At 60.4% G+C, this 18951-nt stretch overlaps 19 non-coding genes across 19 annotated transcripts; all 19 read right to left on the bottom strand.

Moving 5' to 3' along the window:
• Positions 1-26: 26 nt before the first annotated feature.
• Positions 27-190, bottom strand: LOC138278480 (U1 spliceosomal RNA). Its single transcript, XR_011200704.1, has one exon. It is a non-coding gene; the product is annotated as a U1 spliceosomal RNA (small nuclear RNA).
• An 855-nt stretch (positions 191-1045) lies between these two features.
• Positions 1046-1209, bottom strand: LOC138278542 (U1 spliceosomal RNA). The gene has a single exon (XR_011200763.1). It is a non-coding gene; the product is annotated as a U1 spliceosomal RNA (small nuclear RNA).
• Positions 1210-2064: 855 nt separating this feature from the next.
• Positions 2065-2228, bottom strand: LOC138278541 (U1 spliceosomal RNA). The gene has a single exon (XR_011200762.1). It is a non-coding gene; the product is annotated as a U1 spliceosomal RNA (small nuclear RNA).
• Positions 2229-3083: 855 nt separating this feature from the next.
• LOC138278540 (U1 spliceosomal RNA) lies at positions 3084-3247 on the bottom strand. The gene has a single exon (XR_011200761.1). It is a non-coding gene; the product is annotated as a U1 spliceosomal RNA (small nuclear RNA).
• Positions 3248-4102: 855 nt separating this feature from the next.
• Positions 4103-4266, bottom strand: LOC138278539 (U1 spliceosomal RNA). Its single transcript, XR_011200760.1, has one exon. It is a non-coding gene; the product is annotated as a U1 spliceosomal RNA (small nuclear RNA).
• An 855-nt stretch (positions 4267-5121) lies between these two features.
• Positions 5122-5285, bottom strand: LOC138278538 (U1 spliceosomal RNA). The gene has a single exon (XR_011200759.1). It is a non-coding gene; the product is annotated as a U1 spliceosomal RNA (small nuclear RNA).
• An 856-nt stretch (positions 5286-6141) lies between these two features.
• LOC138278492 (U1 spliceosomal RNA) lies at positions 6142-6304 on the bottom strand. Its single transcript, XR_011200715.1, has one exon. It is a non-coding gene; the product is annotated as a U1 spliceosomal RNA (small nuclear RNA).
• Positions 6305-7158: 854 nt separating this feature from the next.
• LOC138278535 (U1 spliceosomal RNA) lies at positions 7159-7322 on the bottom strand. The gene has a single exon (XR_011200757.1). It is a non-coding gene; the product is annotated as a U1 spliceosomal RNA (small nuclear RNA).
• Positions 7323-8177: 855 nt separating this feature from the next.
• On the bottom strand, positions 8178-8341 carry LOC138278534 (U1 spliceosomal RNA). Its single transcript, XR_011200756.1, has one exon. It is a non-coding gene; the product is annotated as a U1 spliceosomal RNA (small nuclear RNA).
• An 855-nt stretch (positions 8342-9196) lies between these two features.
• Positions 9197-9360, bottom strand: LOC138278533 (U1 spliceosomal RNA). Its single transcript, XR_011200755.1, has one exon. It is a non-coding gene; the product is annotated as a U1 spliceosomal RNA (small nuclear RNA).
• Positions 9361-10215: 855 nt separating this feature from the next.
• On the bottom strand, positions 10216-10379 carry LOC138278532 (U1 spliceosomal RNA). The gene has a single exon (XR_011200754.1). It is a non-coding gene; the product is annotated as a U1 spliceosomal RNA (small nuclear RNA).
• An 855-nt stretch (positions 10380-11234) lies between these two features.
• Positions 11235-11398, bottom strand: LOC138278531 (U1 spliceosomal RNA). Its single transcript, XR_011200753.1, has one exon. It is a non-coding gene; the product is annotated as a U1 spliceosomal RNA (small nuclear RNA).
• Positions 11399-12253: 855 nt separating this feature from the next.
• Positions 12254-12417, bottom strand: LOC138278530 (U1 spliceosomal RNA). The gene has a single exon (XR_011200752.1). It is a non-coding gene; the product is annotated as a U1 spliceosomal RNA (small nuclear RNA).
• An 855-nt stretch (positions 12418-13272) lies between these two features.
• LOC138278529 (U1 spliceosomal RNA) lies at positions 13273-13436 on the bottom strand. Its single transcript, XR_011200751.1, has one exon. It is a non-coding gene; the product is annotated as a U1 spliceosomal RNA (small nuclear RNA).
• An 855-nt stretch (positions 13437-14291) lies between these two features.
• LOC138278528 (U1 spliceosomal RNA) lies at positions 14292-14455 on the bottom strand. The gene has a single exon (XR_011200750.1). It is a non-coding gene; the product is annotated as a U1 spliceosomal RNA (small nuclear RNA).
• Positions 14456-15310: 855 nt separating this feature from the next.
• On the bottom strand, positions 15311-15474 carry LOC138278527 (U1 spliceosomal RNA). The gene has a single exon (XR_011200749.1). It is a non-coding gene; the product is annotated as a U1 spliceosomal RNA (small nuclear RNA).
• Positions 15475-16329: 855 nt separating this feature from the next.
• LOC138278526 (U1 spliceosomal RNA) lies at positions 16330-16493 on the bottom strand. Its single transcript, XR_011200748.1, has one exon. It is a non-coding gene; the product is annotated as a U1 spliceosomal RNA (small nuclear RNA).
• An 855-nt stretch (positions 16494-17348) lies between these two features.
• LOC138278524 (U1 spliceosomal RNA) lies at positions 17349-17512 on the bottom strand. Its single transcript, XR_011200746.1, has one exon. It is a non-coding gene; the product is annotated as a U1 spliceosomal RNA (small nuclear RNA).
• Positions 17513-18367: 855 nt separating this feature from the next.
• LOC138278523 (U1 spliceosomal RNA) lies at positions 18368-18531 on the bottom strand. Its single transcript, XR_011200745.1, has one exon. It is a non-coding gene; the product is annotated as a U1 spliceosomal RNA (small nuclear RNA).
• Positions 18532-18951: the final 420 nt, after the last annotated feature.

Genomic DNA, 18951 nt, shown 5'->3' with positions numbered 1-18951 from the left:
TTGTTGCCTTTCTTGATACCAGAGATCAGGGGAAAGCGCGAACGCAGTCCCCCACTACCAGAAATTATGCAGTCGAGTATCCCGCATTTGGGGACATCGCAGGGGTCAGCACATCCGAAGTGCAATGGATGAGCCTCACCCTGGGAGAACCACCTTCGTGATCATGGTGTCTCCCCTGCCAGGTAAGTATGAGTTGGAAGGGGACAGGGCAAGGGGGGCCCGCTTGGCATCTCCCTGCAGAGCGAGGGTGGCATCCACAGAGGCAAGGCCTGAGGCGGGGCAGAGCATGGGCGTGGGGGCGCAAAGTGACCAGCCAAGGCCCCGCAGACCCTTTGGGCAAAGCCGTTGCCTACCCAAAGCTGCTTCCCAGAAGCCTCGGCCGGCCGGCCAGTGAAATTTACATGACCACGCCATCCAGCAGAGCCAATCAGGGCCTTGCTTTCAGGATCCTCTCCATTGCTGAGAATTTGGGCAAGGGTAGAGTACAGCATGCTGACAGGTGGGCTCGCCAGGTGGAAAGAAGGCCCAGAAGCAGAGTTGGAGGCTTCTGAGCCTACAGAACTGCCACTAAGCCCTACTCTAGGGCTAGGCAGTGCTTTTGTTGGCCAAAGCCAGGGAAAAGGCCTGCCGGGGAGCAGTGTTTCGCGCCCTGAGCCCCTCACGCCTTCCCGAACGCTCCCAAACGCGGCAGAACCCTCGCCGGGCAGAGCCCTCGCCGGGCCCAGGCCTGGTGGCCTCAGCCATAGTCTTGGCCCCAGAAGGCAAGGGTGAGGACTACAGGCTGACAGCCGGTCCACAAGCCCAGGGGCTTAGCTGAGAGGGACAGACCTGTCACCTAGCCAGGGCCTACTTTCCTCTCTCTGGATAGGTCCCCTGAGTGGGAGGCGGCAGCTATCCCAGCACTCCCCAGGCTCCTGAATTTGCATGCCTCTTCCCCTTGCCCAGCCCCATTTCCAGCCTGCTGCAGCACCCAGAAGGAAGCTGGAGAGACAGCTAAGGGTGCTCCAGAGTGGTTTTTCTTGTTGCCTTTCTTGATACCAGAGATCAGGGGAAAGCGCGAACGCAGTCCCCCACTACCAGAAATTATGCAGTCGAGTATCCCGCATTTGGGGACATCGCAGGGGTCAGCACATCCGAAGTGCAATGGATGAGCCTCACCCTGGGAGAACCACCTTCGTGATCATGGTGTCTCCCCTGCCAGGTAAGTATGAGTTGGAAGGGGACAGGGCAAGGGGGGCCCGCTTGGCATCTCCCTGCAGAGCGAGGGTGGCATCCACAGAGGCAAGGCCTGAGGCGGGGCAGAGCATGGGCGTGGGGGCGCAAAGTGACCAGCCAAGGCCCCGCAGACCCTTTGGGCAAAGCCGTTGCCTACCCAAAGCTGCTTCCCAGAAGCCTCGGCCGGCCGGCCAGTGAAATTTACATGACCACGCCATCCAGCAGAGCCAATCAGGGCCTTGCTTTCAGGATCCTCTCCATTGCTGAGAATTTGGGCAAGGGTAGAGTACAGCATGCTGACAGGTGGGCTCGCCAGGTGGAAAGAAGGCCCAGAAGCAGAGTTGGAGGCTTCTGAGCCTACAGAACTGCCACTAAGCCCTACTCTAGGGCTAGGCAGTGCTTTTGTTGGCCAAAGCCAGGGAAAAGGCCTGCCGGGGAGCAGTGTTTCGCGCCCTGAGCCCCTCACGCCTTCCCGAACGCTCCCAAACGCGGCAGAACCCTCGCCGGGCAGAGCCCTCGCCGGGCCCAGGCCTGGTGGCCTCAGCCATAGTCTTGGCCCCAGAAGGCAAGGGTGAGGACTACAGGCTGACAGCCGGTCCACAAGCCCAGGGGCTTAGCTGAGAGGGACAGACCTGTCACCTAGCCAGGGCCTACTTTCCTCTCTCTGGATAGGTCCCCTGAGTGGGAGGCGGCAGCTATCCCAGCACTCCCCAGGCTCCTGAATTTGCATGCCTCTTCCCCTTGCCCAGCCCCATTTCCAGCCTGCTGCAGCACCCAGAAGGAAGCTGGAGAGACAGCTAAGGGTGCTCCAGAGTGGTTTTTCTTGTTGCCTTTCTTGATACCAGAGATCAGGGGAAAGCGCGAACGCAGTCCCCCACTACCAGAAATTATGCAGTCGAGTATCCCGCATTTGGGGACATCGCAGGGGTCAGCACATCCGAAGTGCAATGGATGAGCCTCACCCTGGGAGAACCACCTTCGTGATCATGGTGTCTCCCCTGCCAGGTAAGTATGAGTTGGAAGGGGACAGGGCAAGGGGGGCCCGCTTGGCATCTCCCTGCAGAGCGAGGGTGGCATCCACAGAGGCAAGGCCTGAGGCGGGGCAGAGCATGGGCGTGGGGGCGCAAAGTGACCAGCCAAGGCCCCGCAGACCCTTTGGGCAAAGCCGTTGCCTACCCAAAGCTGCTTCCCAGAAGCCTCGGCCGGCCGGCCAGTGAAATTTACATGACCACGCCATCCAGCAGAGCCAATCAGGGCCTTGCTTTCAGGATCCTCTCCATTGCTGAGAATTTGGGCAAGGGTAGAGTACAGCATGCTGACAGGTGGGCTCGCCAGGTGGAAAGAAGGCCCAGAAGCAGAGTTGGAGGCTTCTGAGCCTACAGAACTGCCACTAAGCCCTACTCTAGGGCTAGGCAGTGCTTTTGTTGGCCAAAGCCAGGGAAAAGGCCTGCCGGGGAGCAGTGTTTCGCGCCCTGAGCCCCTCACGCCTTCCCGAACGCTCCCAAACGCGGCAGAACCCTCGCCGGGCAGAGCCCTCGCCGGGCCCAGGCCTGGTGGCCTCAGCCATAGTCTTGGCCCCAGAAGGCAAGGGTGAGGACTACAGGCTGACAGCCGGTCCACAAGCCCAGGGGCTTAGCTGAGAGGGACAGACCTGTCACCTAGCCAGGGCCTACTTTCCTCTCTCTGGATAGGTCCCCTGAGTGGGAGGCGGCAGCTATCCCAGCACTCCCCAGGCTCCTGAATTTGCATGCCTCTTCCCCTTGCCCAGCCCCATTTCCAGCCTGCTGCAGCACCCAGAAGGAAGCTGGAGAGACAGCTAAGGGTGCTCCAGAGTGGTTTTTCTTGTTGCCTTTCTTGATACCAGAGATCAGGGGAAAGCGCGAACGCAGTCCCCCACTACCAGAAATTATGCAGTCGAGTATCCCGCATTTGGGGACATCGCAGGGGTCAGCACATCCGAAGTGCAATGGATGAGCCTCACCCTGGGAGAACCACCTTCGTGATCATGGTGTCTCCCCTGCCAGGTAAGTATGAGTTGGAAGGGGACAGGGCAAGGGGGGCCCGCTTGGCATCTCCCTGCAGAGCGAGGGTGGCATCCACAGAGGCAAGGCCTGAGGCGGGGCAGAGCATGGGCGTGGGGGCGCAAAGTGACCAGCCAAGGCCCCGCAGACCCTTTGGGCAAAGCCGTTGCCTACCCAAAGCTGCTTCCCAGAAGCCTCGGCCGGCCGGCCAGTGAAATTTACATGACCACGCCATCCAGCAGAGCCAATCAGGGCCTTGCTTTCAGGATCCTCTCCATTGCTGAGAATTTGGGCAAGGGTAGAGTACAGCATGCTGACAGGTGGGCTCGCCAGGTGGAAAGAAGGCCCAGAAGCAGAGTTGGAGGCTTCTGAGCCTACAGAACTGCCACTAAGCCCTACTCTAGGGCTAGGCAGTGCTTTTGTTGGCCAAAGCCAGGGAAAAGGCCTGCCGGGGAGCAGTGTTTCGCGCCCTGAGCCCCTCACGCCTTCCCGAACGCTCCCAAACGCGGCAGAACCCTCGCCGGGCAGAGCCCTCGCCGGGCCCAGGCCTGGTGGCCTCAGCCATAGTCTTGGCCCCAGAAGGCAAGGGTGAGGACTACAGGCTGACAGCCGGTCCACAAGCCCAGGGGCTTAGCTGAGAGGGACAGACCTGTCACCTAGCCAGGGCCTACTTTCCTCTCTCTGGATAGGTCCCCTGAGTGGGAGGCGGCAGCTATCCCAGCACTCCCCAGGCTCCTGAATTTGCATGCCTCTTCCCCTTGCCCAGCCCCATTTCCAGCCTGCTGCAGCACCCAGAAGGAAGCTGGAGAGACAGCTAAGGGTGCTCCAGAGTGGTTTTTCTTGTTGCCTTTCTTGATACCAGAGATCAGGGGAAAGCGCGAACGCAGTCCCCCACTACCAGAAATTATGCAGTCGAGTATCCCGCATTTGGGGACATCGCAGGGGTCAGCACATCCGAAGTGCAATGGATGAGCCTCACCCTGGGAGAACCACCTTCGTGATCATGGTGTCTCCCCTGCCAGGTAAGTATGAGTTGGAAGGGGACAGGGCAAGGGGGGCCCGCTTGGCATCTCCCTGCAGAGCGAGGGTGGCATCCACAGAGGCAAGGCCTGAGGCGGGGCAGAGCATGGGCGTGGGGGCGCAAAGTGACCAGCCAAGGCCCCGCAGACCCTTTGGGCAAAGCCGTTGCCTACCCAAAGCTGCTTCCCAGAAGCCTCGGCCGGCCGGCCAGTGAAATTTACATGACCACGCCATCCAGCAGAGCCAATCAGGGCCTTGCTTTCAGGATCCTCTCCATTGCTGAGAATTTGGGCAAGGGTAGAGTACAGCATGCTGACAGGTGGGCTCGCCAGGTGGAAAGAAGGCCCAGAAGCAGAGTTGGAGGCTTCTGAGCCTACAGAACTGCCACTAAGCCCTACTCTAGGGCTAGGCAGTGCTTTTGTTGGCCAAAGCCAGGGAAAAGGCCTGCCGGGGAGCAGTGTTTCGCGCCCTGAGCCCCTCACGCCTTCCCGAACGCTCCCAAACGCGGCAGAACCCTCGCCGGGCAGAGCCCTCGCCGGGCCCAGGCCTGGTGGCCTCAGCCATAGTCTTGGCCCCAGAAGGCAAGGGTGAGGACTACAGGCTGACAGCCGGTCCACAAGCCCAGGGGCTTAGCTGAGAGGGACAGACCTGTCACCTAGCCAGGGCCTACTTTCCTCTCTCTGGATAGGTCCCCTGAGTGGGAGGCGGCAGCTATCCCAGCACTCCCCAGGCTCCTGAATTTGCATGCCTCTTCCCCTTGCCCAGCCCCATTTCCAGCCTGCTGCAGCACCCAGAAGGAAGCTGGAGAGACAGCTAAGGGTGCTCCAGAGTGGTTTTTCTTGTTGCCTTTCTTGATACCAGAGATCAGGGGAAAGCGCGAACGCAGTCCCCCACTACCAGAAATTATGCAGTCGAGTATCCCGCATTTGGGGACATCGCAGGGGTCAGCACATCCGAAGTGCAATGGATGAGCCTCACCCTGGGAGAACCACCTTCGTGATCATGGTGTCTCCCCTGCCAGGTAAGTATGAGTTGGAAGGGGACAGGGCAAGGGGGGCCCGCTTGGCATCTCCCTGCAGAGCGAGGGTGGCATCCACAGAGGCAAGGCCTGAGGCGGGGCAGAGCATGGGCGTGGGGGGCGCAAAGTGACCAGCCAAGGCCCCGCAGACCCTTTGGGCAAAGCCGTTGCCTACCCAAAGCTGCTTCCCAGAAGCCTCGGCCGGCCGGCCAGTGAAATTTACATGACCACGCCATCCAGCAGAGCCAATCAGGGCCTTGCTTTCAGGATCCTCTCCATTGCTGAGAATTTGGGCAAGGGTAGAGTACAGCATGCTGACAGGTGGGCTCGCCAGGTGGAAAGAAGGCCCAGAAGCAGAGTTGGAGGCTTCTGAGCCTACAGAACTGCCACTAAGCCCTACTCTAGGGCTAGGCAGTGCTTTTGTTGGCCAAAGCCAGGGAAAAGGCCTGCCGGGGAGCAGTGTTTCGCGCCCTGAGCCCCTCACGCCTTCCCGAACGCTCCCAAACGCGGCAGAACCCTCGCCGGGCAGAGCCCTCGCCGGGCCCAGGCCTGGTGGCCTCAGCCATAGTCTTGGCCCCAGAAGGCAAGGGTGAGGACTACAGGCTGACAGCCGGTCCACAAGCCCAGGGGCTTAGCTGAGAGGGACAGACCTGTCACCTAGCCAGGGCCTACTTTCCTCTCTCTGGATAGGTCCCCTGAGTGGGAGGCGGCAGCTATCCCAGCACTCCCCAGGCTCCTGAATTTGCATGCCTCTTCCCCTTGCCCAGCCCCATTTCCAGCCTGCTGCAGCACCCAGAAGGAAGCTGGAGAGACAGCTAAGGGTGCTCCAGAGTGGTTTTTCTTGTTGCCTTTCTTGATACCAGAGATCAGGGGAAAGCGCGAACGCAGTCCCCCACTACCAGAAATTATGCAGTCGAGTATCCCGCATTTGGGGACATCGCAGGGGTCAGCACATCCGAAGTGCAATGGATGAGCCTCACCCTGGGAGAACCACCTTCGTGATCATGGTGTCTCCCTGCCAGGTAAGTATGAGTTGGAAGGGGACAGGGCAAGGGGGGCCCGCTTGGCATCTCCCTGCAGAGCGAGGGTGGCATCCACAGAGGCAAGGCCTGAGGCGGGGCAGAGCATGGGCGTGGGGGCGCAAAGTGACCAGCCAAGGCCCCGCAGACCCTTTGGGCAAAGCCGTTGCCTACCCAAAGCTGCTTCCCAGAAGCCTCGGCCGGCCGGCCAGTGAAATTTACATGACCACGCCATCCAGCAGAGCCAATCAGGGCCTTGCTTCAGGATCCTCTCCATTGCTGAGAATTTGGGCAAGGGTAGAGTACAGCATGCTGACAGGTGGGCTCGCCAGGTGGAAAGAAGGCCCAGAAGCAGAGTTGGAGGCTTCTGAGCCTACAGAACTGCCACTAAGCCCTACTCTAGGGCTAGGCAGTGCTTTTGTTGGCCAAAGCCAGGGAAAAGGCCTGCCGGGGAGCAGTGTTTCGCGCCCTGAGCCCCTCACGCCTTCCCGAACGCTCCCAAACGCGGCAGAACCCTCGCCGGGCAGAGCCCTCGCCGGGCCCAGGCCTGGTGGCCTCAGCCATAGTCTTGGCCCCAGAAGGCAAGGGTGAGGACTACAGGCTGACAGCCGGTCCACAAGCCCAGGGGCTTAGCTGAGAGGGACAGACCTGTCACCTAGCCAGGGCCTACTTTCCTCTCTCTGGATAGGTCCCCTGAGTGGGAGGCGGCAGCTATCCCAGCACTCCCCAGGCTCCTGAATTTGCATGCCTCTTCCCCTTGCCCAGCCCCATTTCCAGCCTGCTGCAGCACCCAGAAGGAAGCTGGAGAGACAGCTAAGGGTGCTCCAGAGTGGTTTTTCTTGTTGCCTTTCTTGATACCAGAGATCAGGGGAAAGCGCGAACGCAGTCCCCCACTACCAGAAATTATGCAGTCGAGTATCCCGCATTTGGGGACATCGCAGGGGTCAGCACATCCGAAGTGCAATGGATGAGCCTCACCCTGGGAGAACCACCTTCGTGATCATGGTGTCTCCCCTGCCAGGTAAGTATGAGTTGGAAGGGGACAGGGCAAGGGGGGCCCGCTTGGCATCTCCCTGCAGAGCGAGGGTGGCATCCACAGAGGCAAGGCCTGAGGCGGGGCAGAGCATGGGCGTGGGGGCGCAAAGTGACCAGCCAAGGCCCCGCAGACCCTTTGGGCAAAGCCGTTGCCTACCCAAAGCTGCTTCCCAGAAGCCTCGGCCGGCCGGCCAGTGAAATTTACATGACCACGCCATCCAGCAGAGCCAATCAGGGCCTTGCTTTCAGGATCCTCTCCATTGCTGAGAATTTGGGCAAGGGTAGAGTACAGCATGCTGACAGGTGGGCTCGCCAGGTGGAAAGAAGGCCCAGAAGCAGAGTTGGAGGCTTCTGAGCCTACAGAACTGCCACTAAGCCCTACTCTAGGGCTAGGCAGTGCTTTTGTTGGCCAAAGCCAGGGAAAAGGCCTGCCGGGGAGCAGTGTTTCGCGCCCTGAGCCCCTCACGCCTTCCCGAACGCTCCCAAACGCGGCAGAACCCTCGCCGGGCAGAGCCCTCGCCGGGCCCAGGCCTGGTGGCCTCAGCCATAGTCTTGGCCCCAGAAGGCAAGGGTGAGGACTACAGGCTGACAGCCGGTCCACAAGCCCAGGGGCTTAGCTGAGAGGGACAGACCTGTCACCTAGCCAGGGCCTACTTTCCTCTCTCTGGATAGGTCCCCTGAGTGGGAGGCGGCAGCTATCCCAGCACTCCCCAGGCTCCTGAATTTGCATGCCTCTTCCCCTTGCCCAGCCCCATTTCCAGCCTGCTGCAGCACCCAGAAGGAAGCTGGAGAGACAGCTAAGGGTGCTCCAGAGTGGTTTTTCTTGTTGCCTTTCTTGATACCAGAGATCAGGGGAAAGCGCGAACGCAGTCCCCCACTACCAGAAATTATGCAGTCGAGTATCCCGCATTTGGGGACATCGCAGGGGTCAGCACATCCGAAGTGCAATGGATGAGCCTCACCCTGGGAGAACCACCTTCGTGATCATGGTGTCTCCCCTGCCAGGTAAGTATGAGTTGGAAGGGGACAGGGCAAGGGGGGCCCGCTTGGCATCTCCCTGCAGAGCGAGGGTGGCATCCACAGAGGCAAGGCCTGAGGCGGGGCAGAGCATGGGCGTGGGGGCGCAAAGTGACCAGCCAAGGCCCCGCAGACCCTTTGGGCAAAGCCGTTGCCTACCCAAAGCTGCTTCCCAGAAGCCTCGGCCGGCCGGCCAGTGAAATTTACATGACCACGCCATCCAGCAGAGCCAATCAGGGCCTTGCTTTCAGGATCCTCTCCATTGCTGAGAATTTGGGCAAGGGTAGAGTACAGCATGCTGACAGGTGGGCTCGCCAGGTGGAAAGAAGGCCCAGAAGCAGAGTTGGAGGCTTCTGAGCCTACAGAACTGCCACTAAGCCCTACTCTAGGGCTAGGCAGTGCTTTTGTTGGCCAAAGCCAGGGAAAAGGCCTGCCGGGGAGCAGTGTTTCGCGCCCTGAGCCCCTCACGCCTTCCCGAACGCTCCCAAACGCGGCAGAACCCTCGCCGGGCAGAGCCCTCGCCGGGCCCAGGCCTGGTGGCCTCAGCCATAGTCTTGGCCCCAGAAGGCAAGGGTGAGGACTACAGGCTGACAGCCGGTCCACAAGCCCAGGGGCTTAGCTGAGAGGGACAGACCTGTCACCTAGCCAGGGCCTACTTTCCTCTCTCTGGATAGGTCCCCTGAGTGGGAGGCGGCAGCTATCCCAGCACTCCCCAGGCTCCTGAATTTGCATGCCTCTTCCCCTTGCCCAGCCCCATTTCCAGCCTGCTGCAGCACCCAGAAGGAAGCTGGAGAGACAGCTAAGGGTGCTCCAGAGTGGTTTTTCTTGTTGCCTTTCTTGATACCAGAGATCAGGGGAAAGCGCGAACGCAGTCCCCCACTACCAGAAATTATGCAGTCGAGTATCCCGCATTTGGGGACATCGCAGGGGTCAGCACATCCGAAGTGCAATGGATGAGCCTCACCCTGGGAGAACCACCTTCGTGATCATGGTGTCTCCCCTGCCAGGTAAGTATGAGTTGGAAGGGGACAGGGCAAGGGGGGCCCGCTTGGCATCTCCCTGCAGAGCGAGGGTGGCATCCACAGAGGCAAGGCCTGAGGCGGGGCAGAGCATGGGCGTGGGGGCGCAAAGTGACCAGCCAAGGCCCCGCAGACCCTTTGGGCAAAGCCGTTGCCTACCCAAAGCTGCTTCCCAGAAGCCTCGGCCGGCCGGCCAGTGAAATTTACATGACCACGCCATCCAGCAGAGCCAATCAGGGCCTTGCTTTCAGGATCCTCTCCATTGCTGAGAATTTGGGCAAGGGTAGAGTACAGCATGCTGACAGGTGGGCTCGCCAGGTGGAAAGAAGGCCCAGAAGCAGAGTTGGAGGCTTCTGAGCCTACAGAACTGCCACTAAGCCCTACTCTAGGGCTAGGCAGTGCTTTTGTTGGCCAAAGCCAGGGAAAAGGCCTGCCGGGGAGCAGTGTTTCGCGCCCTGAGCCCCTCACGCCTTCCCGAACGCTCCCAAACGCGGCAGAACCCTCGCCGGGCAGAGCCCTCGCCGGGCCCAGGCCTGGTGGCCTCAGCCATAGTCTTGGCCCCAGAAGGCAAGGGTGAGGACTACAGGCTGACAGCCGGTCCACAAGCCCAGGGGCTTAGCTGAGAGGGACAGACCTGTCACCTAGCCAGGGCCTACTTTCCTCTCTCTGGATAGGTCCCCTGAGTGGGAGGCGGCAGCTATCCCAGCACTCCCCAGGCTCCTGAATTTGCATGCCTCTTCCCCTTGCCCAGCCCCATTTCCAGCCTGCTGCAGCACCCAGAAGGAAGCTGGAGAGACAGCTAAGGGTGCTCCAGAGTGGTTTTTCTTGTTGCCTTTCTTGATACCAGAGATCAGGGGAAAGCGCGAACGCAGTCCCCCACTACCAGAAATTATGCAGTCGAGTATCCCGCATTTGGGGACATCGCAGGGGTCAGCACATCCGAAGTGCAATGGATGAGCCTCACCCTGGGAGAACCACCTTCGTGATCATGGTGTCTCCCCTGCCAGGTAAGTATGAGTTGGAAGGGGACAGGGCAAGGGGGGCCCGCTTGGCATCTCCCTGCAGAGCGAGGGTGGCATCCACAGAGGCAAGGCCTGAGGCGGGGCAGAGCATGGGCGTGGGGGCGCAAAGTGACCAGCCAAGGCCCCGCAGACCCTTTGGGCAAAGCCGTTGCCTACCCAAAGCTGCTTCCCAGAAGCCTCGGCCGGCCGGCCAGTGAAATTTACATGACCACGCCATCCAGCAGAGCCAATCAGGGCCTTGCTTTCAGGATCCTCTCCATTGCTGAGAATTTGGGCAAGGGTAGAGTACAGCATGCTGACAGGTGGGCTCGCCAGGTGGAAAGAAGGCCCAGAAGCAGAGTTGGAGGCTTCTGAGCCTACAGAACTGCCACTAAGCCCTACTCTAGGGCTAGGCAGTGCTTTTGTTGGCCAAAGCCAGGGAAAAGGCCTGCCGGGGAGCAGTGTTTCGCGCCCTGAGCCCCTCACGCCTTCCCGAACGCTCCCAAACGCGGCAGAACCCTCGCCGGGCAGAGCCCTCGCCGGGCCCAGGCCTGGTGGCCTCAGCCATAGTCTTGGCCCCAGAAGGCAAGGGTGAGGACTACAGGCTGACAGCCGGTCCACAAGCCCAGGGGCTTAGCTGAGAGGGACAGACCTGTCACCTAGCCAGGGCCTACTTTCCTCTCTCTGGATAGGTCCCCTGAGTGGGAGGCGGCAGCTATCCCAGCACTCCCCAGGCTCCTGAATTTGCATGCCTCTTCCCCTTGCCCAGCCCCATTTCCAGCCTGCTGCAGCACCCAGAAGGAAGCTGGAGAGACAGCTAAGGGTGCTCCAGAGTGGTTTTTCTTGTTGCCTTTCTTGATACCAGAGATCAGGGGAAAGCGCGAACGCAGTCCCCCACTACCAGAAATTATGCAGTCGAGTATCCCGCATTTGGGGACATCGCAGGGGTCAGCACATCCGAAGTGCAATGGATGAGCCTCACCCTGGGAGAACCACCTTCGTGATCATGGTGTCTCCCCTGCCAGGTAAGTATGAGTTGGAAGGGGACAGGGCAAGGGGGGCCCGCTTGGCATCTCCCTGCAGAGCGAGGGTGGCATCCACAGAGGCAAGGCCTGAGGCGGGGCAGAGCATGGGCGTGGGGGCGCAAAGTGACCAGCCAAGGCCCCGCAGACCCTTTGGGCAAAGCCGTTGCCTACCCAAAGCTGCTTCCCAGAAGCCTCGGCCGGCCGGCCAGTGAAATTTACATGACCACGCCATCCAGCAGAGCCAATCAGGGCCTTGCTTTCAGGATCCTCTCCATTGCTGAGAATTTGGGCAAGGGTAGAGTACAGCATGCTGACAGGTGGGCTCGCCAGGTGGAAAGAAGGCCCAGAAGCAGAGTTGGAGGCTTCTGAGCCTACAGAACTGCCACTAAGCCCTACTCTAGGGCTAGGCAGTGCTTTTGTTGGCCAAAGCCAGGGAAAAGGCCTGCCGGGGAGCAGTGTTTCGCGCCCTGAGCCCCTCACGCCTTCCCGAACGCTCCCAAACGCGGCAGAACCCTCGCCGGGCAGAGCCCTCGCCGGGCCCAGGCCTGGTGGCCTCAGCCATAGTCTTGGCCCCAGAAGGCAAGGGTGAGGACTACAGGCTGACAGCCGGTCCACAAGCCCAGGGGCTTAGCTGAGAGGGACAGACCTGTCACCTAGCCAGGGCCTACTTTCCTCTCTCTGGATAGGTCCCCTGAGTGGGAGGCGGCAGCTATCCCAGCACTCCCCAGGCTCCTGAATTTGCATGCCTCTTCCCCTTGCCCAGCCCCATTTCCAGCCTGCTGCAGCACCCAGAAGGAAGCTGGAGAGACAGCTAAGGGTGCTCCAGAGTGGTTTTTCTTGTTGCCTTTCTTGATACCAGAGATCAGGGGAAAGCGCGAACGCAGTCCCCCACTACCAGAAATTATGCAGTCGAGTATCCCGCATTTGGGGACATCGCAGGGGTCAGCACATCCGAAGTGCAATGGATGAGCCTCACCCTGGGAGAACCACCTTCGTGATCATGGTGTCTCCCCTGCCAGGTAAGTATGAGTTGGAAGGGGACAGGGCAAGGGGGGCCCGCTTGGCATCTCCCTGCAGAGCGAGGGTGGCATCCACAGAGGCAAGGCCTGAGGCGGGGCAGAGCATGGGCGTGGGGGCGCAAAGTGACCAGCCAAGGCCCCGCAGACCCTTTGGGCAAAGCCGTTGCCTACCCAAAGCTGCTTCCCAGAAGCCTCGGCCGGCCGGCCAGTGAAATTTACATGACCACGCCATCCAGCAGAGCCAATCAGGGCCTTGCTTTCAGGATCCTCTCCATTGCTGAGAATTTGGGCAAGGGTAGAGTACAGCATGCTGACAGGTGGGCTCGCCAGGTGGAAAGAAGGCCCAGAAGCAGAGTTGGAGGCTTCTGAGCCTACAGAACTGCCACTAAGCCCTACTCTAGGGCTAGGCAGTGCTTTTGTTGGCCAAAGCCAGGGAAAAGGCCTGCCGGGGAGCAGTGTTTCGCGCCCTGAGCCCCTCACGCCTTCCCGAACGCTCCCAAACGCGGCAGAACCCTCGCCGGGCAGAGCCCTCGCCGGGCCCAGGCCTGGTGGCCTCAGCCATAGTCTTGGCCCCAGAAGGCAAGGGTGAGGACTACAGGCTGACAGCCGGTCCACAAGCCCAGGGGCTTAGCTGAGAGGGACAGACCTGTCACCTAGCCAGGGCCTACTTTCCTCTCTCTGGATAGGTCCCCTGAGTGGGAGGCGGCAGCTATCCCAGCACTCCCCAGGCTCCTGAATTTGCATGCCTCTTCCCCTTGCCCAGCCCCATTTCCAGCCTGCTGCAGCACCCAGAAGGAAGCTGGAGAGACAGCTAAGGGTGCTCCAGAGGGGTTTTTCTTGTTGCCTTTCTTGATACCAGAGATCAGGGGAAAGCGCGAACGCAGTCCCCCACTACCAGAAATTATGCAGTCGAGTATCCCGCATTTGGGGACATCGCAGGGGTCAGCACATCCGAAGTGCAATGGATGAGCCTCACCCTGGGAGAACCACCTTCGTGATCATGGTGTCTCCCCTGCCAGGTAAGTATGAGTTGGAAGGGGACAGGGCAAGGGGGGCCCGCTTGGCATCTCCCTGCAGAGCGAGGGTGGCATCCACAGAGGCAAGGCCTGAGGCGGGGCAGAGCATGGGCGTGGGGGCGCAAAGTGACCAGCCAAGGCCCCGCAGACCCTTTGGGCAAAGCCGTTGCCTACCCAAAGCTGCTTCCCAGAAGCCTCGGCCGGCCGGCCAGTGAAATTTACATGACCACGCCATCCAGCAGAGCCAATCAGGGCCTTGCTTTCAGGATCCTCTCCATTGCTGAGAATTTGGGCAAGGGTAGAGTACAGCATGCTGACAGGTGGGCTCGCCAGGTGGAACGAAGGCCCAGAAGCAGAGTTGGAGGCTTCTGAGCCTACAGAACTGCCACTAAGCCCTACTCTAGGGCTAGGCAGTGCTTTTGTTGGCCAAAGCCAGGGAAAAGGCCTGCCGGGGAGCAGTGTTTCGCGCCCTGAGCCCCTCACGCCTTCCCGAACGCTCCCAAACGCGGCAGAACCCTCGCCGGGCAGAGCCCTCGCCGGGCCCAGGCCTGGTGGCCTCAGCCATAGTCTTGGCCCCAGAAGGCAAGGGTGAGGACTACAGGCTGACAGCCGGTCCACAAGCCCAGGGGCTTAGCTGAGAGGGACAGACCTGTCACCTAGCCAGGGCCTACTTTCCTCTCTCTGGATAGGTCCCCTGAGTGGGAGGCGGCAGCTATCCCAGCACTCCCCAGGCTCCTGAATTTGCATGCCTCTTCCCCTTGCCCAGCCCCATTTCCAGCCTGCTGCAGCACCCAGAAGGAAGCTGGAGAGACAGCTAAGGGTGCTCCAGAGTGGTTTTTCTTGTTGCCTTTCTTGATACCAGAGATCAGGGGAAAGCGCGAACGCAGTCCCCCACTACCAGAAATTATGCAGTCGAGTATCCCGCATTTGGGGACATCGCAGGGGTCAGCACATCCGAAGTGCAATGGATGAGCCTCACCCTGGGAGAACCACCTTCGTGATCATGGTGTCTCCCCTGCCAGGTAAGTATGAGTTGGAAGGGGACAGGGCAAGGGGGGCCCGCTTGGCATCTCCCTGCAGAGCGAGGGTGGCATCCACAGAGGCAAGGCCTGAGGCGGGGCAGAGCATGGGCGTGGGGGCGCAAAGTGACCAGCCAAGGCCCCGCAGACCCTTTGGGCAAAGCCGTTGCCTACCCAAAGCTGCTTCCCAGAAGCCTCGGCCGGCCGGCCAGTGAAATTTACATGACCACGCCATCCAGCAGAGCCAATCAGGGCCTTGCTTTCAGGATCCTCTCCATTGCTGAGAATTTGGGCAAGGGTAGAGTACAGCATGCTGACAGGTGGGCTCGCCAGGTGGAAAGAAGGCCCAGAAGCAGAGTTGGAGGCTTCTGAGCCTACAGAACTGCCACTAAGCCCTACTCTAGGGCTAGGCAGTGCTTTTGTTGGCCAAAGCCAGGGAAAAGGCCTGCCGGGGAGCAGTGTTTCGCGCCCTGAGCCCCTCACGCCTTCCCGAACGCTCCCAAACGCGGCAGAACCCTCGCCGGGCAGAGCCCTCGCCGGGCCCAGGCCTGGTGGCCTCAGCCATAGTCTTGGCCCCAGAAGGCAAGGGTGAGGACTACAGGCTGACAGCCGGTCCACAAGCCCAGGGGCTTAGCTGAGAGGGACAGACCTGTCACCTAGCCAGGGCCTACTTTCCTCTCTCTGGATAGGTCCCCTGAGTGGGAGGCGGCAGCTATCCCAGCACTCCCCAGGCTCCTGAATTTGCATGCCTCTTCCCCTTGCCCAGCCCCATTTCCAGCCTGCTGCAGCACCCAGAAGGAAGCTGGAGAGACAGCTAAGGGTGCTCCAGAGGGGTTTTTCTTGTTGCCTTTCTTGATACCAGAGATCAGGGGAAAGCGCGAACGCAGTCCCCCACTACCAGAAATTATGCAGTCGAGTATCCCGCATTTGGGGACATCGCAGGGGTCAGCACATCCGAAGTGCAATGGATGAGCCTCACCCTGGGAGAACCACCTTCGTGATCATGGTGTCTCCCCTGCCAGGTAAGTATGAGTTGGAAGGGGACAGGGCAAGGGGGGCCCGCTTGGCATCTCCCTGCAGAGCGAGGGTGGCATCCACAGAGGCAAGGCCTGAGGCGGGGCAGAGCATGGGCGTGGGGGCGCAAAGTGACCAGCCAAGGCCCCGCAGACCCTTTGGGCAAAGCCGTTGCCTACCCAAAGCTGCTTCCCAGAAGCCTCGGCCGGCCGGCCAGTGAAATTTACATGACCACGCCATCCAGCAGAGCCAATCAGGGCCTTGCTTTCAGGATCCTCTCCATTGCTGAGAATTTGGGCAAGGGTAGAGTACAGCATGCTGACAGGTGGGCTCGCCAGGTGGAACGAAGGCCCAGAAGCAGAGTTGGAGGCTTCTGAGCCTACAGAACTGCCACTAAGCCCTACTCTAGGGCTAGGCAGTGCTTTTGTTGGCCAAAGCCAGGGAAAAGGCCTGCCGGGGAGCAGTGTTTCGCGCCCTGAGCCCCTCACGCCTTCCCGAACGCTCCCAAACGCGGCAGAACCCTCGCCGGGCAGAGCCCTCGCCGGGCCCAGGCCTGGTGGCCTCAGCCATAGTCTTGGCCCCAGAAGGCAAGGGTGAGGACTACAGGCTGACAGCCGGTCCACAAGCCCAGGGGCTTAGCTGAGAGGGACAGACCTGTCACCTAGCCAGGGCCTACTTTCCTCTCTCTGGATAGGTCCCCTGAGTGGGAGGCGGCAGCTATCCCAGCACTCCCCAGGCTCCTGAATTTGCATGCCTCTTCCCCTTGCCCAGCCCCATTTCCAGCCTGCTGCAGCACCCAGAAGGAAGCTGGAGAGACAGCTAAGGGTGCTCCAGAGTGGTTTTTCTTGTTGCCTTTCTTGATACCAGAGATCAGGGGAAAGCGCGAACGCAGTCCCCCACTACCAGAAATTATGCAGTCGAGTATCCCGCATTTGGGGACATCGCAGGGGTCAGCACATCCGAAGTGCAATGGATGAGCCTCACCCTGGGAGAACCACCTTCGTGATCATGGTGTCTCCCCTGCCAGGTAAGTATGAGTTGGAAGGGGACAGGGCAAGGGGGGCCCGCTTGGCATCTCCCTGCAGAGCGAGGGTGGCATCCACAGAGGCAAGGCCTGAGGCGGGGCAGAGCATGGGCGTGGGGGCGCAAAGTGACCAGCCAAGGCCCCGCAGACCCTTTGGGCAAAGCCGTTGCCTACCCAAAGCTGCTTCCCAGAAGCCTCGGCCGGCCGGCCAGTGAAATTTACATGACCACGCCATCCAGCAGAGCCAATCAGGGCCTTGCTTTCAGGATCCTCTCCATTGCTGAGAATTTGGGCAAGGGTAGAGTACAGCATGCTGACAGGTGGGCTCGCCAGGTGGAAAGAAGGCCCAGAAGCAGAGTTGGAGGCTTCTGAGCCTACAGAACTGCCACTAAGCCCTACTCTAGGGCTAGGCAGTGCTTTTGTTGGCCAAAGCCAGGGAAAAGGCCTGCCGGGGAGCAGTGTTTCGCGCCCTGAGCCCCTCACGCCTTCCCGAACGCTCCCAAACGCGGCAGAACCCTCGCCGGGCAGAGCCCTCGCCGGGCCCAGGCCTGGTGGCCTCAGCCATAGTCTTGGCCCCAGAAGGCAAGGGTGAGGACTACAGGCTGACAGCCGGTCCACAAGCCCAGGGGCTTAGCTGAGAGGGACAGACCTGTCACCTAGCCAGGGCCTACTTTCCTCTCTCTGGATAGGTCCCCTGAGTGGGAGGCGGCAGCTATCCCAGCACTCCCCAGGCTCCTGAATTTGCATGCCTCTTCCCCTTGCCCAGCCCCATTTCCAGCCTGCTGCAGCACCCAGAAGGAAGCTGGAGAGACAGCTAAGGGTGCTCCAGAGTGGTTTTTCTTGTTGCCTTTCTTGATACCAGAGATCAGGGGAAAGCGCGAACGCAGTCCCCCACTACCAGAAATTATGCAGTCGAGTATCCCGCATTTGGGGACATCGCAGGGGTCAGCACATCCGAAGTGCAATGGATGAGCCTCACCCTGGGAGAACCACCTTCGTGATCATGGTGTCTCCCCTGCCAGGTAAGTATGAGTTGGAAGGGGACAGGGCAAGGGGGGCCCGCTTGGCATCTCCCTGCAGAGCGAGGGTGGCATCCACAGAGGCAAGGCCTGAGGCGGGGCAGAGCATGGGCGTGGGGGCGCAAAGTGACCAGCCAAGGCCCCGCAGACCCTTTGGGCAAAGCCGTTGCCTACCCAAAGCTGCTTCCCAGAAGCCTCGGCCGGCCGGCCAGTGAAATTTACATGACCACGCCATCCAGCAGAGCCAATCAGGGCCTTGCTTTCAGGATCCTCTCCATTGCTGAGAATTTGGGCAAGGGTAGAGTACAGCATGCTGACAGGTGGGCTCGCCAGGTGGAAAGAAGGCCCAGAAGCAGAGTTGGAGGCTTCTGAGCCTACAGAACTGCCACTAAGCCCTACTCTAGGGCTAGGCAGTGCTTTTGTTGGCCAAAGCCAGGGAAAAGGCCTGCCGGGGAGCAGTGTTTCGCGCCCTGAGCCCCTCACGCCTTCCCGAACGCTCCCAAACGCGGCAGAACCCTCGCCGGGCAGAGCCCTCGCCGGGCCCAGGCCTGGTGGCCTCAGCCATAGTCTTGGCCCCAGAAGGCAAGGGTGAGGACTACAGGCTGACAGCCGGTCCACAAGCCCAGGGGCTTAGCTGAGAGGGACAGACCTGTCACCTAGCCAGGGCCTACTTTCCTCTCTCTGGATAGGTCCCCTGAGTGGGAGGCGGCAGCTATCCCAGCACTCCCCAGGCTCCTGAATTTGCATGCCTCTTCCCCTTGCCCAGCCCCATTTCCAGCCTGCTGCAGCACCCAGAAGGAAGCTGGAGAGACAGCTAAGGGTGCTCCAGAGTGGTTTTTCTTGTTGCCTTTCTTGATACCAGAGATCAGGGGAAAGCGCGAACGCAGTCCCCCACTACCAGAAATTATGCAGTCGAGTATCCCGCATTTGGGGACATCGCAGGGGTCAGCACATCCGAAGTGCAATGGATGAGCCTCACCCTGGGAGAACCACCTTCGTGATCATGGTGTCTCCCCTGCCAGGTAAGTATGAGTTGGAAGGGGACAGGGCAAGGGGGGCCCGCTTGGCATCTCCCTGCAGAGCGAGGGTGGCATCCACAGAGGCAAGGCCTGAGGCGGGGCAGAGCATGGGCGTGGGGGCGCAAAGTGACCAGCCAAGGCCCCGCAGACCCTTTGGGCAAAGCCGTTGCCTACCCAAAGCTGCTTCCCAGAAGCCTCGGCCGGCCGGCCAGTGAAATTTACATGACCACGCCATCCAGCAGAGCCAATCAGGGCCTTGCTTTCAGGATCCTCTCCATTGCTGAGAATTTGGGCAAGGGTAGAGTACAGCATGCTGACAGGTGGGCTCGCCAGGTGGAAAGAAGGCCCAGAAGCAGAGTTGGAGGCTTCTGAGCCTACAGAACTGCCACTAAGCCCTACTCTAGGGCTAGGCAGTGCTTTTGTTGGCCAAA

Source organism: Pleurodeles waltl, unplaced genomic scaffold (assembly GCF_031143425.1).
Source record: "Pleurodeles waltl isolate 20211129_DDA unplaced genomic scaffold, aPleWal1.hap1.20221129 scaffold_500, whole genome shotgun sequence".
Lineage (NCBI taxonomy): Eukaryota > Metazoa > Chordata > Amphibia > Caudata > Salamandridae > Pleurodeles > Pleurodeles waltl.
This window is presented reverse-complemented; position numbering and strand designations above follow the sequence as displayed.